The 20734-nt window shown below is 36.5% G+C and overlaps 1 protein-coding gene across 1 annotated transcript in view; it reads right to left on the minus strand.

Moving 5' to 3' along the window:
* TRIQK (triple QxxK/R motif containing) overlaps positions 1 to 20734 on the minus strand; it is a 342742-nt gene that overhangs the window by 51464 nt on the left and 270544 nt on the right. Inside the window, exons 11-12 of the transcript XR_006592646.1 lie at positions 7068 to 7148; positions 636 to 769 (exon numbers count right to left, since the gene is read on the minus strand). The gene's annotated coding sequence lies outside the window, so the exon portion shown is untranslated. The remainder of the gene's footprint in view (positions 1 to 635; positions 770 to 7067; positions 7149 to 20734) is intronic.

Genomic DNA, 20734 nt, shown 5'->3' on the forward strand with positions numbered 1-20734 from the left:
AATACCACTATCATGAGATAGAAAGCTAAAAATTCAGAGGAAAGCCCGAGTTTAACTTCAGATTTCAGATTTTAGTTCACATGAACTTTCTTCCTTCCTTCTTTTGTTCTTTCTTTCCTTCCTTAAAGTAACTCAATGCTTATTCAATGCCATGCTGTTTGCTAAAAATTGGGCAGACAATAGTAAGCAATATAGCTTCAACCTGAACACTCTCGTGGAAAAGACAATATTATTAAATACCTATGCGTGTGAATATGTGCTTCAAATGTGTACCAATTAAGACAATCAGTGGAAGTTACAAGAGTATATAACTGAAGGAGATGACCTACTCTAGGGATCAGAGAAAGTCTCTTGGACACATTTTAACGGTGATTTGGAGACTGAGAAGGCATTAGCTAGGTGAAGTGTGAGGGTGGGGGATTGGGTGGTATGATAGGAGTCACCAAGGCAGGGATGAACATTTTAGGAACTCAAAGAACACTGATATCACTGGAAGGTGGGAGAATTATGGTAGGCAATGTACGCCATGTATTTCTGTTAGGAATGCTTTTGATTTCAAATAATAGAAGATTCTACTAACAGTTTTAACAATGTAAGTTCAATAACAAAGATTTTAGTGGTAGACAATTATTTACCTTTGTTCAGCTGTCCACGATGCCAATGGAGACCCGGGTTTATTCTGTTTTTCCTCTATCCGTGGTTAGTGGGTTGCTTTTAATCCTCACACTTGTCATCTCATGGTCATAAAATGGCTGCTGAAACTCCTGACCTCACAGCCATATTCAAGGCAGGAAAAAGTGAAGGAAAGGGTAGCAGCATCAGCTACATCTGTCTGTTTCATGTGAAAAAGCAAAGGACCTCTTGGTCCTCAGCACATTTACAATTATACCCCATGGTCAGAAATCTGTGACATGCCATTTTTTAGCTGCAAATGCAAGAAAGGTTGGAGAAGTGATTATCAGCTTTCCTAGCTCTGGGGGTAAGGTGGGCAAGGGAGAACCAACATGGGTACTGATGTAGGGCTAGGTAAATAATAATGCCCACTTCTCATGTCAAGGCTTTATTCTTTATCTTGAAAAACAGAATGAGTGCAACCAATAAGTATTCCAATTTAAAAAGGTATAATCACTCAAAAACATGTATCTCTGAGGCTATCACCAGGAAAATTGATTCGAAGGAGAAAGAGATGATGTGAGGTGACAGAAAGATATTGATCCAGGTGACAGATGGTTGGGATTTGAACTGAAGGGGTGGTGGTGAAGAGGGAGGAGGAACACAGCAGGTAGTTCAGGAGGTTTAGGGTGGCTCTGATTATTCATAGGATTTTTGTGTTTTGCAAATGCAGTCGTGTGTGAATTTGCTTCAAAACTATAGTTTTATACCAAATTAGCTCATTCTAAAGTCGAAATCTGACTAGCTTGGTATAAAGATACGTGTTGTCCTTGAACTTAAAATTCTTCTCAGTGAAACTCTTGGGAGGTATAAAAGCTGGGTGATTCATTTGGCAAGATAAAATTACTTTCTAACCCTTTTTTCCTTACAAAAGTCAAAACTGCACTTCCATTTAGTGATGTAGAAAAGGCAGAAAAGTGATGTATTTGTACCTCCAGCTTAATAAAATAATTGTGCTTTTGTGTTCATACCAAGGAAACCCAAACGCAGTAGATTAAGGACATCCTTAAAGACATGAAGAAAAATTTCAGTTCCCTTAAGTAAGGCAAAACATTCTACAGGAAAAAAAAGTGGGGGGAGGGGGGTTAAACCCACATCCTAACATAAATTTCACAGAAAAATATTAGAATTTCTCAGGGTTTTCTATAACTGCTATTAGAATTCATTCGTGAGCTGAGATTTTTTTATTTCAACTTTCACATTAACAGTCCAATAATAAACCCTTGATTAAAGAAAAAGAATTCCAGTGAAAGGGTTGAAATAAGCTTAATTGTAGAGGTGTGATTAGTGCCACAGTGATAGACTCCCAGGTAATGATTTTTAAAATTTTATAGGAAATGTTTAACAAGATGATTGCCTGACTATAAAATGTCTCTGTATAAGAAAATAGTCTTTGAAAGCAGCATTGGGCCCTATTGCACTAATACATCCATGAATGGCAACATTTCTTTTGTAGTTTTGATGAATGCTAAAGTAGAAACTATATTATAATGATTTTGGACCCAAAACTGTGAAAATAGCTAGCAGAATATGAACGCTTTACCAGATCAATCAATTTTCATTGAAAATTCTGCTTATTGTGTATGGTAGCAAACTATGAAAATGTAACATTTCAAACTAGTGATTTCTGTCCTACCAAAATTGCAGTACTTATTTGGGTTTTAAAGTAGATAGGATCAGCATTAGAGACAGCATGGTGTAACCAAAAAAGAAAAATATATATATATATATATATATATATATATATATATAGAGAGAGAGAGAGAGAGAGAGAGAGAGAGAGAGAGAGAGATACCCATATTCTAGTATCTTATTCATTCAACTGCAAACATTTACACATGGCCTAAAAAGTGTAAGACACTGAAAATAGAAAGGTCCCAGATACTTCCAGGTATTCTTCTTAAGAAATGCTCAGGTTTGACATGACCCTGTGTTCAGTTGTAATGATGAACATACAGGTTTGTGGGAGCAAAGAAGAGAACTCATCTCAGGTGGGTGTGGATAGAGGAAGAGGTGACGTGTGAACTAAGACTCAGAGTCTTATAAACAGAATGCAGCCAGTTCAAGGAGGCAAAGAACATTAGGAAACAGTGACTGTTTAAGGGGCTCAAGCGATTGGATGCCACCAGAGTTCAAAAAGTGTCAAACAATGAGACAGAACAATACTGATCAACTCTGGCTAACTTGACTAGGGGAGAAGAATGCTGGAAAGGTATAGGATGGCTCACAAAGAGTCTATATTTCTCACTAAGAAACATGAATTTAATTCTGAAGACAATAAAGAATCTTCTGGAAAGTGCTGTAGTCATATTTAGATTTGAAATAATTCACTTGGGTGACTCTGTGAAGGATGGATTTACAGGAAGCCAGTAGGAGCCTTTAGGTGCTGAGCTTGGAGGAAGACATTGGAGAGGAGCCAAGAAATACTTGGGAAGTAAAATCTGCAAAAATAGAGAAGACTCAAGAATACAAAGTATAGGACCCATGGAGGCTGACCCAAGAACGGTGGAAGCAAAGCTTGTGTGGTGGAGAAGGTGATGAGTGTTCAGACACGTTGAGTTTGGGGTGCCTATGGGATATCTAGGCAGAGATGCCAGCAGAAAGCTGGATATAGGAGTCCACAACTCAGGGGAGGTTTCTGGGCAGAAGACAGGGATGAACAAGTTGTCAGCATGCACCATACAAGGGGAAGAAATTTCAATTGCTAATAATACCCCTCAGGAGGCCCTGCCTTATATTGTGGGATTCCCTGAAGATCAAATGACAGAATATATTGAAAAAAAGTACAGAGGAGAAGTATGGGATGGTCATTACTTGAACTTGGCCTCAAATGCTTAAGTGATGTACATTTTAAAAATTACAGAACTGTTACTGTAATAACATAAACATTCACTTACCAAAATACTTTCTGTGGTATGAAATAGATATTCGACAGAGCAGAAAATACTACTAAGAAAAAATGTATTATTCTATTGAAAATCTGTTTTGATGAAATAATCAGGGAAAAGCTCATGAAGGAAAAAAAACCTTATATTTGAATAATAATTTGAATTTTTTAAAGTTGTCAGATTTCATTTTATCCTTGTGTTTTCCTATATGTGCCCTCAAGAACAAATCAAAATAATTAGAAAAACTCTCTTTGGGGTTAAAATTTCCAGGTCATTCTTCAGGTAGAATTAGTCCTTAACGATTCTAGAACGCTGTTGGATTCAAAGAAGTGGAAAGAAAAAGAATCTCACAATATTTTGTTAACTACGTCCAATGACTTTTGAAGCTAGTCATTGGACTTGGTCCTAATTATATCGAAAGGAGAAGGCATGATTTAAGATCATTTTCTTTGCTTATGCCCCTCAGTATTCAGTTTTCATTTCATCTCCTCTTTTCCAAAGTAAGTGATGTAAAGTCATCTTTGCTACTTTCCCAGAAATAATTTTAAAGTTGGTATTTAGTACTGAAATTAGGATTTTCATATGTAGACTTCCTGTCCTTATTTACAACACATTGAAGGGCGATACGACACTCCCTTCGGTTCTGTGGGAGCCCATCAGAAGGGTTTTGTTAGTTTAGTATTATTTTATTTTATTTTATTTTATTTTATTTTATTTTATTTTATTTTATTTTATTTTATTTTATTTTTATTTTATTTTTTAAATGTTTTTACTTATTTTTTTGAGACAGAGAGAGGCAGAGCATGAGCAGGGGAGGGGCAGAGAGAGATGGAGACACAGAGTCCGAAGCAGGCTGCAGGCTCTGAGCTGTCAGCACAGGGCCCGATGCGGGGCTCGAACTCATGGACTGAGATCATGACCTGAGCCGAAGCCAGATGCTTAACCGACTGAGCCACCCAGGTGCCCCAGTTTAGTATTATTTTAAAAAATACATCAGGTTAGTTTTAAGTAGTTAGGGTCAGTTAGAGACCAGCAGAAGGGCACAGTGCTTAGAATCAATTATAAGTTCCTAAGGCAGACTAATTAACCACTTTTTTGAACCTTAACTGTGAACTGCACACAATGACACCTACCTTCTAGTACTTTTAAGAGATAACTTAGATGATGTATATAATGGGCTTAAAATAACAGCTGGTTATTTTTTCTCAATAAATTAATAGATATTCTTAGTGTTAGTGATAATAAACAACTGTTTCATTATGAGATAATCTTTATAACTCAGTGACATTTACTTTGACTGCACAGCATGCATATACCTTTATAACTTGAGAGAGGTCCTAAAATAGGTGAGAGACTGGGCCAGGCTTCCCAAAATGAAAACTTTAAAAAGCATATTGATACATTGTTTCCTTCTGACCAACTAGATGTTCCCACTGAGTACATAGAGAAATTTGGAAATCATAACATACGTCATGTTGCATAGATCCAAAGAGTATATTTAAAAATTTCTGTATCACTAGATATTTACATGTAGCATTGTATTGTATGTAGAATATTATATTGTATCATTCTCTTTTAGTACTTTTAAAGAATTGTTTTACTGAGGTAATCATTTGCTCAAAGCTATTTTTAATATTTTCTTACCAGTTAACTAATTAATTAACTTTAATTTATGTTCATGTATGATACATAACATATTAATATTCAGATGCCATAACTACATTTTATTTAATGTATTAAATTTACTTTTTATTTATTCTTCCTATAAAGACAGAATGAGTGACCAATTAGCTGGTCACTGTGCTAAATACTTCATGATATAGGGAACAATGAAGAGGTGAGATAATAGAAAAAATTAAATCATATTAATAAACATGAGAAAATTAAATGCATCCTTGTTATGACTAATTAAAATTAGTTGAAAATTTTATTCTAGTTGTTTTGAATGTAGCTGGAAAATTACACTATATTTTATCAATTTTTACTACTGTTTGTGCCTTAAAAAATCATTAAATGCTTTGTTTTCCCCATAAACTACATTTCTGAATTGAGGAGTTCAGAGTTTACTGCAGTGCTTACTTTTTAGGACATTCACACACAGGCCAATGCGCTTTCCATCTTTTATTTAAAAGTTTATTTTCTGGGGCTCCTGGGTGGCTCAGTCGGTTAAGCATTGAACTTCAGGTCATGAACTCGCAGTCTGTGAGTTCGAGCCCTACGTCGGGCTCTGTGCTGATAGCTCAGCTCAGAGCCTGGAGCCTGCTTCAGATTCTGTCTCTCTCTCTCTCTCTCTGCTCCTCCCCTGCTTGCACTCAGTCTCTCTCTCTCTCTCTCCAAAATAAATAAACATTAAAAAAAACAATAAAATAATAAAAGTTTATTTTCTGCTGCATTTCATTCTCCTCATTGCCAAAATTTTTTAAATTTATGCTCAGGAAACACTCTGGACCACTATGAGATAACGACCCCAACTCCTTATTACATAGATCCTCTTTTGTTTACATTTTAGGGGTTTGGTTTCCAAATCCCCAAAATATTGCACCAATGAATGATCTTAGTCAGGAGTCCACTTCTAGGCACACAGCAGCCACTCAATAATTAAAGATTCATTGATTCTTTTAGTTCACATAGTAGCCTGACCATATCTAAAAAGCAAATCAATGTCTGGACTATAAGCAGAAGATAAGACACATTTCTAGTTTGGGAATCATTGAGCAGAATTACTAGAGGTGGCAGGTTGTTATTATCTCATTCCATTCAGATAGAAACATGGAGCAAACTAAGTTTGCCATAGAGGCAAATCTAATCCCTCTCTCCCATAGGGCTTCCATCTACAAATGAGATTATAGTGTATAGTAGGTAATATAATGCCCACACTCTATCCCCTAAGATGTTGTCCTAATCCCTGGAAGCTGTGAATATGTTGTTACATGGCAAAGGGGGATTAAGATTACAGATGGAATTCAGGTTACCGAAAAAAACTAACCTTACAATAGAGAGATTATCCTGGATTATCTGGGTGGGCCCAATTAATCACAAGAACCCTTACAAGGGGAAGAGGAGGCAGAAGAGAGAGAGAGAGAGAGAGATAGGAACACATAAGCAAAGTCTTAAGAGATGCAGCACTGCTATGGTTAAAGATGGAGGAAGACGGAGATGAGCCAAAGAATGTGAGTAGCTTCTAGAAACTAGAAAAGGGAAAGAAACAGATTGTCCCCTAGGGCCTCCAAAAGGAATGCAGATGTGCTGAGACCTTGATCTTAGCCCAGGAAGACCTGTGTTCGACTTCTTACCTGCCTAATTGTATGATAATGAATCTGTATTGTTTTAAGCCACTAAATCTGTGCTAATTTAATATGACAGCAAGAGAAAATTAATGCATAGTCTTATGTAACTTTTAAAAACTAAGGCTACTGAGTGAAATATTTTTGATATTTCAGCTTCTTCCCATTAAAACTTATACAGCTATAACTATATTAGCCCCAAAGTATAACAGAAGGTACTTACGAGTTTCCCCTCTCGTTCACCTTCCTCTCCAATTTCTTTTTTTCACTCTTTCCATCCATTTGCTTCATCAAACTTCTATACCTAGAAAAGATATTTGGAAAAAGTATGTTATTTACATACAGTACTCACCAACTCTTTACTATCAACTTTAACTTTGCAGCTAAAACACTTATTATTCACCATCTAGTCTTGGATCTGTTAGCATAAGATGAATCACTCATCAAGATTGATGGGACCAGTATCTATAAGACCAGGTCATGAAGTAATTAAATGGACATCTTTATAATCACTGAAGGCCAAAGTTACCCTGGGAAGAGACTGTTCTTCCAGTCACAAGCTCTTGACATGGTCGTTCTCACCATCCCACAATATTTGTTGGCCATATTACCAAAGGAAAAAGCTGAGCTGAAAAGCACAAGAACACACAGGCTGCAGACAGCAGGGTTTATGCATAGCTTAACAATACACGTAACTTGGGGTGTGTCCTGGGTGGCCTGGAAAATCCAGAATGGAGTCATTACATCTTCCTGGAGAGCCTTTCACAAAGGCAATTGGTTTTCAGTTTGAATGCTTACATTTTACAAAGAATAGATCTTAAATATTCTCATCACAAAAAAAGAAATGGCAATTATGTGGCATGTTACAGGGGTTAGGTAATGCTCTGGTGGTAATCAGTTTGTAATACATAAGCGTATCAAATCAACATGTTTACACTTTAAATTTACACTATGTTATACGTCAATTATATCTCCATAAGGCTGGAAAAATACTTAAAATTTAAAAAAATTAAATTTCTTTTATATTGTTATTGATTTTTCTTTCTTATGCACTCTACTAACGAGAGCATTCATCTGGTAAAAATTATTTTTGCCTGAATTAAATATGGATGGGTAACTCCGGCCCATTTCAGGTTCAACAAACATCTTGAACTATTTTTCAAACATTTGGGATTTGGCAAACAAATATTTTGCTCAGTAATTTTTTGCTTAATTTTTAAACCCTTGTGTGTTTTAAGGAGAATTTAATCCGTATGTTTCTGATTCATTTACCATTAACTGATCAGGCTGGGTTTTTCTGGTGCCATTTTTTGGTGGGGGAGGGGTTTAAGGGACACTTTCAGAGACTTTGACAAATTTCTTAAAAAAAAAAAAAAAAGAATAGGAAAGCTTCATTCTGCCAGAGAGGAAATCAAGTGTCAAAAAGAAGTTCTAGGTTCATGTTAGCAATGTAACCTGACTCAAAATGAGAGAAACCATTTTTCTTCTCCAATTTTACTGCTAAGGATGAAAGATTTTATGGACTTAGAATCACAGACATTAAAAGGTGATCATGGAACTCGGATTTATTTACCATTCTGGGCACCAGTCTCCAGTGAGTCTGAGATCAAAAGGTAACTCCTCCAAGAGAGAAGAGGAGCCAAAAAAGATGTTTCTAGCAGTCAAGAAAAGGATTACTTATGATTAGACTGTGAAGAGGAAGAGAAAATGAGTGGGTAGAAGAGGAAAACAGAAGAAGAAGAGAAAAAGAGGGACATTTCTGAAAAAGTTCAATAGAATACAATTTCCTTTTTGCTCCTGGAGGATCCTTGGCCGTAGCCTTATGGCTGCATGGACACAGGATAGTGCATCCCTAAGACCCTTGACAAATTTGGAATAGATGTTTAACCTATAGTATAACCACTTGTAATAATCTAAAAACAGTTTTGTAAATAGTGCAATCAATATTACTTGCTTCATTTCCATCTTTCCCTCACTCTATTGACTTATTTTAAAAAGCCATTATCAAACTTTTTCAATTTGCCTTTTGCTTTTCCCTGAACTTTTTGAATTCCTTACCTTATGTCAGAAGCAAGAAGTGCTAGTTTAAAAGACAAGATATGGCATTATTTACTACTTTATATAGATTTTTATCTTACATACAAAGTTTTACACAGGAGAGTGAACATATGCATGTATGCCTGCGTGCGAACCCCCACACATAAAATTCTTAGTATCAAATCATTTCTTTAGTTTCAGAACTTTTTTCTTTCTATTGTTAATAGTGCATTAATATTCTATCATTAATATTGCAGCTGAATATAAAAATACCATTCCTGAATCCTTAAAAGTTTTATGGATTTGTGTAGCGAAATTCTGTTATCCAACATTTATTGAACATTCTCTATGTGTGTAACATTGTGAGGAAGAATGAATATACCGGAGCATAGGGTAGGTTCCTAAGCTCAAGTGTTTAACAGTTAGAATACAATTTTAGAAAATAAGGCCTAACATGATACCAAACTCCCAGTTTATAGTTTTTAACTGAAACAAACAAACAAAAAAAAATTTTTTTTTTTTAAATAGAAACCTGCCTCCTGCCTTGGAAGCCTCCTTCAATTTTATATTTAGAAAACTTTTAAATTAGGATTTTTATTTTTTTAATCCTCAAGCTCTACAGCTCTGGATCCCAGTATCTTAGGAAGCTTCTCTCAGTTTACATCAAACTATTTTAAATCATACCTTCCAGTGAGATGTCAGCCATGCTGTGTCAGTCAGTCTAGGAGCAGTCCTGGCATTTCATAAGAGTGACAAGTGGCTATGAAAACGACAGGGCGTGGGGTTGGGGGTTGCGGGAATCATGGAGAATTGTTTTAATGCCCCAAAGCTGCTTATGGTGTTCAATGTCTCTAAGTCTCTGTGTCCCAATTAAGGATCTTGAAATGAGACACTTGATACACAGAAAAGAGTTAGATTTCACATGTCATCACCTGAGAGGAGAGTGAACTTATTTTTCTGGGACTATGGCTCCTTCTAGAAAGAACATTTGATTTAAGTGTTAACAAAGGATAGTGGTCAGAAGCAGAGTAAACAGACAAGCTATTTCTTTATTTAAAATTCATGTGGATCTTCAAAATTGATCAAGATTGTTAGGATTTCCTAATGTGGTAAGAGAGAAGTAGAAGAAATATCTTTGTAGATGAAATAAAATAACTTGTCTTGTTTCCAAGAGCTAAAAGAAATTTAATGGGTCTACAATTATTTCCCTCCACAAAATTATTCATTTTATTTATCGTTAAGTCTTCTCATATAGCACTTCCCTTGAGGTGCTGCAAGTCTGGATGAGGGTCAGGTATCTTGAGTTTTTAGGTGTTTCATTTTTTTAAATTTTTTTTTTAGTTTATTTATTTATTTTGAGAGAGACAGAAATGGCGTGAGTGAGAGGGAGAGAGAGAATCCCAAGCAAGCTCCACACTGCCGGCCCACAGCCTGACATGGGGCTTGAGCTCATGAAATCGTGAGATCATGACCTGAGCAACAACCAAGAGTTGGACACTTAACTGACTGAGCCACCCAGGCACCCATAGGTGTTTTATTTTTAAAGTTATAGATGTAATTCATGCTTAAGAACATCAACAATACATATGTAATAACCTTTCAATCTCTCGACTGACCTAACTGATGTGAACAATTTGATACTTATTCTTTTTTATTTTATTTAATGCATGTAAAATCATAGACACACCAACAGACAAAGATTTCACCTTCAGGATAAAGTAGGATCACATTATAACTGCTACTACTGGAGTCCTTTAAAAAAATTAACATTATATCTTGAATAGCTTTCTAGACCTGGCAAATATCTGTGTAATATTACATGGTGTGGATATATACTTTATTCAACCATTCTCCATAATGGATACAAAGGTCATTTCCAGTTGTTTGCTGCTACAAATTCTGCTAGAATTAACATCCTTATACTATTATGTTTTTATTTCAGCAGAATCAATTTCTAGAACTGGGAGTTTTGTTGGGAACAGTACTCAGAGTGTGAAGAGTCCCAGCAGAGAAATAGAGAGCAAATCAGATATGCAGGCAAAAGCCCTGCCTGTGGACTTGGCGACTACAGAAAATAATTTTAGCAGAAAATCCACCACAGTTTGATGGGCTGAGAAGTATCTGAAGCTGGGTAGAACTGACTTCACAGAACTGCAATGCTAGCAAATCTTTGCTTGTTTTATTGAGATATAGTTGACATATAACACTGTAGAAGTTTAAGGTGATCCACATATGTGTACATTTGATATGTTTATCTATTACAATAGGATTACCACCATAATGTTAGCTAACACTATTACCACATCGCATAATTATTTTTTTTCTAAAGCAGAGAAAAATCTCATGCTTCTTTTTAATTTTTTTAATGTTTATTTATTTACTTTTGAGAGACACAGAGACATGGTAAGCGGGGGAGGGGCAGAGAGCGAAGGAGAGAGAATCGGAAGCAGGCTTCCCATTGTTAACACAGAGCCCAGTGTGGAGCTTGAACCCCACAAAATCGGGAGATCATGACCTGAGCCGAAACCAAGAGTCCCAGGCTTAACCGACTGAGCCACCCAGGTGCCCATATCATTATTATTTCTTCTTTGTGGTGAGAACATTTAAGATCTAGCCTCTTAGTAACTTTGAAGTATATAATACAGTATTATATTTATCTTATTCTAGCTTCAGTGAGCAGAACTGTCACAGGAACAAGATGTGCCTGAGCATGTTAGTTAATATTTGTCAGTCCCTTAACAGGATGGCAAAGTGAAGGGAAGAGAAAGCACAGACTTCTCTGGCCATACAGTGCATGTTTTCTGCCAGACTCCAGGCAGGTCACTGAAGATGTAAAGTGAAGCTATCAAGGGAAAATTTTGTTGTGATCAACTATATTGGCTCCCACCATTGGTGTGAAACCAGGACAAATGGCAATCCCGTTTTCCTGTTTACCAAATATCTCACTTCCTTAGACTCTATTTGAGTTTTATGGCTGTCGATAGAAGTGGACGCTGAGCTGAAGCCAAACAGGTCTGGCCCTATTTCCCATGGGCCCTTGTGCTGCTGGGTGGGATCTGAGAGCAGGTGCAAGTCAGCCATCCACAGCCTCGCACTTGGCGATATATTCATAAGGCCTGTCAAAATACCCAGGGGCTTTGAGGTCAGGAAGGGCTATCACATGTCCTTTCATATGGGTACACAATGTCCATAGAGCGCTGCTCCAGTTCTTATCTTAATTATTTCTAATTCTCTGAGGTTCTTTACTCTTAGCGATCATGCCATTGTTAAGGAGTTACATGTTTCTGTATGAATCATATATATGACTCCTTTATCAGTGTTTATATCAGCCCATTAGTTATCTATTTCTTGACTCCTGCCATATGCCAAGCACCATGTTGTGGAAGATCCATAGAGTAGCAAAATAATATTTATTTTTCTAGGTTTGTATTTTTCTGTTCTCTCTTTCCATCTGCTCTCTCTCTCTCTCTCTTTCATCTTAGTTAGTACAGAAAAATCTCAAAGAATTAAAAACCTCTAGAATTATTCATTTTTCTAATGTGCCAAAAATAGGCAGTGATTAATTTATTCTCTATTATTTATTCTTTTGTTTTCTTTTTAATTTTTCATCTTGCAATCTTATACATTGTTTTGTGATATCTGGAGGGCTTGAATTTACTACTGAATCTATTTTTATTCTTTAGTCATAGAGTAAGCCCACTCTGGGCATATGTGACAGCCAATATGACCAATAGTAATTTTTCAAGAAAGTAAATAATTTGGTTAAAGATTGTGTGTGTGTGTGTGTGTGTGTGTGTGTGTGTGTGCATGTAGAAACAAAAGGCACTCTAGAGCATTTTTAAGGAATCTTTCAGAAAATAGTGCCATAGGAGTACAAATGGAGACAGAGCTCCTTGGGACCACTTTTAGGGAAAATATCCTACTTTCAGAGGAAAGATGAGATCATCACACATGCTCTTCCTCAATTCTGCTCTCTTTATCTATACACTTATTTACATACCCACAATTCAACTCCTTCCTTTTAGTCTTAGAGAACAAATTGGTCTTTCCCTTCCCATTGGTGCACGGTGTCAATTGACTTCTTTTATGATTTCCTCCATCAATTATCTTCTCTATCTTAGATCTTCAGCCTCACTTCTGTGTTAGAGAAACGTAATAGCTTAAATACGTAAGTAAACAGGGGTGCCTGGGTGTTTCAGTCAGCTAAGTCTCTGGCTTTGGCTCAGGTCATGATCTCATGGTTCCTGAGTTCGAGCCCCGCAGCAGGCTCTGTGTGGACAGCTCAAAGCCTAGAGCCTACTTCGGATTCTGTGTCTCCCTCTCTCTCTCTGCTCTCCCCTGCTCGTGCTCTGACTCTCTTCCTTTCTCCCTCTACCTCCCTCTCTGTCTCTCAAAAATAATCATGTAAAAATTTTGAAAAAAAACCATAAGCAAACAAATAAATATCTTGCATCCTAAATAAAGATCTTCCCTTCACCACATGCTGTTCTTATATCAGCCCCTCTCTCCTCTTCCCTGTCATTACTATTTCTTGAACGTAGGATTAAGTTTTCTCTTCTTTGTCTTACCCACTTCTTTATAAACCGAAGTCTGGCTTTTCCTGCCACCAGCCCATTGAATTGGATAGATGTGTCCATTGCATCTGACAAGGTTCATTGCTCCCTTTGTCTTGACACGTTCCACTCTAGCTTTCCATTACACCACTCTGCCAGTCTGTCTTTAATCAGCTACACATCTCTGAGCACTCCTTCTTCGTCTTTTCCATGAATTTTGCTGTTACTGTTTACATCTTCAGTGTTGATGTTCCTCAGGTTTCTGCCATCAACTCACATTTCTTCCACTTTCTGCAGTTCCTTGAGCAAATCCACATACTGACGTTGACTGCCACCAGAAGTGGTAATACACTGTAGTAATCCTGGTGGTATTATGTCAGTAATGCTTCAGTTCTCTCTCTAGCTCTGAAGTGGTCCAGAATCTCCCGGTCACCTCTACCCCCTTGTCCTACAGGAACCTTATTTATTTATTTTATTTTTTATTTTAAGCTTATTTATTTTGAGGGGGGAGGGGCAGAGAGAGAATCCCTCCCTCTCTTATAAGTTATAAGAAGTATAACTACTTATATTTCTTTAATGAAAGCCCTAGACTACTACATTGGTCTCCCAGCCACTAAGACTACGTGCTCAAACTCATCCTTACACAATGGACAGAAGAATGTATCCAAATTTGATTCTGATCTTATGATATCCCCAACAAAACTTGCTGGTGGTTCCACATCATTTGGTCCATTTCTTTGTCCTCATCTTACATGACCATCTACCTCATGCTTTGCTCTCTTGCAATACTGAATTCATTGTAATCCCACTCACATGCTGTGCTGTTTATCCTGCCAATGTGGTTGCTCAAGCTGACCCCTCTTCTTGGAAAGTCCCTAGTCCCTTCACCTGGCCAACTCCTCCTAAGCCTTTAAGACTCTTCTTGAGAGTAACTTCTCCCAAGAAGTCTTCCTTCCTTATTCCTACTCATGCCTCTAAATGTGTTAGCTGTCTCTCTAATTTCACAGTAACCTCTGCATGTCTTTAAATTTTTGTCATCTTGTGTTGCAATTGCTTATTTATGTTTGTCATTGAGTGAACACACCATACTTTGTGTATTTGTTGTTAACTCCAGCACTCAATTTGGTTCTTATCATACAACAAGCACAAGATAACTAACTTTATTCAGTTACGGCTTAACTTGGGCCTTAAATTATGAGTGGGATCTAGATAATTGAAAATAAAAGAGGAAATACAATGGAAGGTAGACTTTGAACTAAGATTCAGACACAAAAATGTCCCAGGCATATTTCTGGAGTTAGTAAGGAGCATGTACCTAACTGGAGTGGGAAGCTTGTGTGTGTGTGTTGGGTGGGGGAGGTAGGTATCTCCTAGCAGGCTGGATGGATAGACTGGGGAAATTTTGGAAGTTCTGGCATGTATACATTTTGGACATTGTAGACAACACAGAGGAACTGTTTTTGAATGAAAGAACATAGTGAGAATGGTGTGTTAGGGAAAAACTTTCAACAATAGTGGGTTAATAGGTTAGGGCTGAGAGCAGGGTGAACACTTATAAAAAAATAATAGTTCTGGAATAAAATGATAATGATCCTGAGCTAGGATAGGGCAGTGAAAATAGTGGGGAAAGAGTACATGCCAAAATATTCAAATTACTATGGTGGCTAAATGGCAGATCCAAGGGAACATTGTGAGGCCAGGGATAATATGAAATTTTGTTTAATACTATATGCTCACTGCTTAGCACTGAGCTTGGCATATAGTAGGTGATGAAGAAATGTTTTTCGAGTAAAAGCATTAATGGATGAGTGATAATATAACACTCTCACATACACATACTGTATCTCTTCCTTGAGACAATAGCAGAGAATGTTTTCTTTTTTGTTTTGTTTTGGTTTTGTACCTTTACCAGCACCAATGCACTGGTTTGAGTAGAGTAAAGATGTAATGATTTGATTACAGTAATGGTCAGTAATGGTCTGTTTATAAGCAATGACAAAACGATGTGACTTTGTTGTCGTTTATGTCATTTTCATTCTCTCCCAGTTGCTTCCCCAGAGTCCCAGGCCTTAGCACAATTAATGCCACTGTTTTGAAATCAGCTTTAGAACTTTGATCTCAGGCTCTAAATATGCCCTTGTTGTAAACAAGCAACACGTCTAAGAATAACCGTATCACCTGTTCATCTAAAGGGCTTCATGTGTGTTTAATTAATAATTGAAAACAAATGTCGCCATCGTCGCCTGAGTCTAGACAGGGGACAATTTTATCATCTACTTGTTTTTTCTGCTTGAAGGATATATAAAGCTTTCAAGAAGGTTATTAAGGATTCAGATAATTAAACTTGTATTTTTTGCACATTAACGACAATTTATACTTGAAAACAATTAGCATGAGTTACTTGTGTGTTCAAATAATCAATTTCACAGAAAAACCTTTATAATGTGCAAAGATATATGTTCAGGGATATTAACTGCAACACTTTGCAATACTGAAAGTCTAGAAATTACTTAAATACCCATCATAAATTATGGTACACATTCTAGGCAGAATTCTAAACGATGATTTTTTTTTAATGGAGTAAATCTATATGTACTAATGTAAGAAAAATGTCTGAGGTACATTGTTACATGAAAAAATTGCAGAAATATAGACCACAATACTTACTAGGAAAGCAATTCAAGTTAACAACACATACAGATCATGTGGCTATACGTGCAGACATGTACGTATACACATTATACCACTAGTGAGACTAAAATTACCTGGAAAGATTCCTAAGAAAAAGGAGTTAATTCTGGACTTATTTCAAGTATTTTATAACATTTTTACAATGATCACATATTAATTAGCTTAGACAAGTTATTTCAGTATTTTGCAAGCTTTGTTGTGGCTTCTCCTCACATTTTAGCTCCTAGAAGTTAATATTAAAAATATATTATGAAACGTGGTGTCTGATTGGCTCAGTTGGTTGAGGGTCTGGCTCTTGATTTTGGCTCCGGTCATGATGTCACCATTCATGGGATAGATCCCGGCATTGGGCTCTACACTGACAGCAAGGAGTCTGATTGGGCTTCTTTCTCTCTCCCTCTCTCTCTCTGCCCTTCCCCTACTTATGCATGTACTCTCTTTCTCTCAAAATAAATAAACATTTAAAAATATATATATTTAATATTATATATAATTATATAACGCATATATTATTATATATAATTATATGATAATATATATTATATATTATTATGTATTATGTTATTATAATTATATATTATATTATTATGTATTATATATTATTATATATATTATGATTTTTGTCTGTTCTATCACATGCTTTTCTTCCTATTTCAAGATCTTAATTTTCTTCCCTTATTTTCTGTATCATTAATGTTTAGTCTTTATTATATTTTCACTTCTACTATTTTTAGCTTATTCTGTTTTTTTATACCTTCTTTAAAAAAGGTTTGTTAACTGTTTTTTAAATTAGTTTCAAGCAATTGCAAAAAATGCTCACAATTTCCTTTTCAGAATCAGTTTGATTTCATCTAGCAAATTTTGATATGCAATATTCTCTTTACCATTAGTTCTAATATTTTCTAGGTTCCATCATAACTTCTTATTTGACTTATTAGTTATTCAGAAGTTTTAAGCTCTCTAAATATGTGAGTCTTTTAAAATTATCTCTTATTGGGGTGTCTGGGTGGCTCAGTGGGTTAAGCATCTGGCTCTTGATTTTGGCTCAGGTCATGATCTCATGGTATGTGAGATTGAGCCCCACATCAGGCTCTGTGTTGACAGTGTGGACCCTGCTTGGGATTCTCTCTCTTCCACTCTCTTTGGCCCTCCCCAGCTTGCACGTGCTCTCTCTCTCTCAAAATAAATAAGTAAACTTGAAAAAAGTTCTCTCTTACTTATTTAAAATTTACTTGTATTGTAATCAGACAATATGGTATTATCTCAAATTTGTTTTCTTCTGTTTGGTGTCCATTTTGATAATATGGAAGTGCTTAAAATGTTCTTTTTTCAATTAGAACCTTAGTATCTGAGATCTTTTTATTGTTTTTTTTAATAGCATATACATTAACTCTGATAAATCCATAAATTCCTTTTATTACTAATACATTATCAAAATGCTTTCTAAACAGCCATTTCCAACAGCTTTTGACAGAAACAATGCCATTCTCTTTGATTGCCAAATGTGGGTGCTACGAACAAACTCTTACTTTCTAAACTCTTACTTTCTAAAATGATGAAATCATAAGACACTTTTCCCCTTAGAAATGATTGATTTGTTTACTTATTCATTTTTATTTATTTGTTCTATAGTTCTATTTGCTGATAGAACTTCAAGAAGGTTATTTCCTCAGAATTTCCTTCATGGTTAAAGCAAAGGAGAAGATGCTTTGCTGATGATCGGAACCATGGAAGGTTTGAAGAAGAGAAATTATATGATCAGATCTGTGTTTACCAGAGATTAGTCTGGAAACCCTGAAGGATGCATGGGGAGGGATAAAGATAAAGTTTAAAGAACAGAACAGGAAGTTAACCAGTTAGGAGCTGTAAAGGATTTGAGCTGAGAGAGTGTGGAGGGTGTTGGGTCCAACAATGCTGATTACTCAGGAGACAGTGAGACTACCAGCAAAGTAGAGTTATTAAAAATATTTTTGGAATAATTTGACATTATTGAGTTCAAAAAAGACATTCAAGTTGTCCTTATGGGAAAAATCCAAATGTTGTTGGACTTCCTTAGAGTATGTACTCTACATATTTTTAAAAAATATTTGTTTAGTAGGAGTGTGGCTGTGCCATTATATTGTGCTTAGGGCTTCCAAAGATCCTAATGAGGAACTAAATTTATTGCTTAGGCAACTTAATGTATTGGTGCCATCACCTGAAGCAAAAAACAGAATAAAACAGATTTGGGGAGGTGGGGAACAGCTTAATTTGAGGATTTTAGAGGTTAAAGTGACAGGGGGCCTTCTAAGCAGTGATGTCCAGTAAAACTCAGCACCTAGGAGTTTCTAGTCAGAGACAAATAAGCTTGACTAACATCTGGAGCATATTTACAAAGTACCTTCATGTGCATTATTGTTCATAAGCGACACATCTATGAAGCAGAAGGTAATGGTGAAAATGCAATGACAAACACACAAAAAAGCAGAGGCTTTTTCTCTTGATTGTTTAATTGCATTTTAAATGGTTTTGTTTTAACTTTTAGATTGCTGTGGATCAGCCAGTAGTTCAAAAAGATACCACTCAGTTTCCTAGTCACTTTTCTTATGAGAAGCATGCATTTCTAAGTTTTCTGGTTATGGTTCATTTTACAGTTGGAAATCACAGAAAAGGGCTTGACCATCTAACCCACAAAGCACTCAAATTGCACAGTACCAGGCACATAGTAGTTATTCAACAAATACTGAATTCTAGCTGTGAAGCAACCATGGTTTTCATACTTCTATACATTAGGTTTCTAGGTCGTCCATGATGTCCATCATCATCAAAGATAAAACTCAATTTCTTAGCAGAATACTCAAGGTATACTTGATGTATACTCTAATACTCTAATGATATACTTTTTTTTGGATCATTTCCAGATACAGACATATATTATTTTATTGTGCTTCATCCCCTTTTTTTAATTGCATTTTTTTTTTTTTTTTTTTTTTACAAATTCAAGGTTGGTGGCACCCTTGTGTAGTCAAGTTTATTGGCACCATTTTTCCAAGAAGCATTCGCTCACCTCCTGTCTCTCTATCACATTTTGGAAATTCTCACAATATTTCAAACTTTTCTATTATTGTTATATTTGTTGTGGTGATCTGTGATCAGTGATCTTTGATGTCATTACTCTAATCGTCTGGGGGGGGGTACCACAACTGCACCCATATAAGATGCCAAACTTAATCAATAAATGTGTGTGTTCTGACTGCTCCACTGATGAGGCATTCCCCCCTTTCACTCACTTCAGGCTTCCCTCTTCTCCAAGACACAGCGATATTGAAATTAGGCCCATGAATAACTGCAAAATGGCCTCGAAGTGTTCAAGTGAAGACAAGAGTCACAGGTCTTTCACTTTAAATCAAAAGATACAAATGATTAAGCTCAGTGAGGAAAGCATATTGAAAGCAGAGACAGGCTGAACGCTAGGCTTCTCATGACAAACAACTAAATTGTGAATGCAAAGGAAAAGTTACTGAAGAAAATTAAAAGTGTTACTCAGTGAACACACAAATGACAAGAAAGTGAAACAGCCTTATTGTCGATATGGAGAAAGTTTGAGTGGTCTGGAAAGAAGATCAAGCCAGCCACAACACTTCCTTAAGCCAAAGCCTAACTAGAGCAAGGCCTAACTTCCTTTAAGTCTATGAAGGTGGGGAGGTGAGGGAGCTGCAGAAAAAAAGTGTGAATCTAGCAGAGGTTGGTTCACGAGGTTTAAGGAAAGAAGCCATCTCCATAACATAAAAGTGCAAGGTGAAGCAGGAAGTGCCGATATGGAAGCTGCAGCAAGTTCTCCAGAAGATCTAGCTAAGATAATGAATGAGGGTGGCTACACTAAGCAGCAGGTTTTCAATGTAGATGAAAGAGCCATAGATTGGAAGAAGATGCCATCTTGGACTTTCATAGCTAGAGAGAAGTCAATGCCTGGCTTCAAAGCTTCAAAGGACGGGCTGACTCTTTTGTCAGGAGCTAATGCAGCTGGTGACTCGAAGGTGAAACCAGTGCTCATTGACCATTTTGAAAATCCTAGGGCCCTTAAGAATTATGCTAAATCTACTCTGCCTGTGCTCTAGAAATGGAACAACAAAGACTGTATGGCAACACATCTGTTTACAACATGGCTTACTGAGTATTTTAAGTCTACTGTTGAGACCTACTGCTCAGAAAAAAAGATTCCTTTCAAAGTATTACTGATCCTGGTCATCCAAGAGCTCCAATGGAGATATGCAATGATTAATGTTGTTTTTATGCCTGCTAACACAACATCCATTATGCAACCCATCATTCAAGGAATAATTTTGACTTTCACATCTCATGATTTAAGACCCACATTTCATAAGGCTATAGGTGCTGCAGATAGTAATTTCTCAGGTGGATCTCGGCAAAGTAAGTTGAAAACTTTCTGGAAAGTATTCTCCATTCTAGATGCCATTAAGAACGTCCATGACACATAGGAAGGGGTCAAAAATAACAACATCAACAGCAGTTTGGAAGAAGTTGACTCTAACCCTCATGGATGACTTTTAGAGGTTAAAGACTTCAGTGGGAACCCCATGGAGAAGTGACTGTGGATGTGGGGGAAGTA

The sequence above is a fragment of the Felis catus genome, chromosome F2, assembly GCF_018350175.1.
Source record: "Felis catus isolate Fca126 chromosome F2, F.catus_Fca126_mat1.0, whole genome shotgun sequence".
NCBI lineage: Eukaryota > Metazoa > Chordata > Mammalia > Carnivora > Felidae > Felis > Felis catus.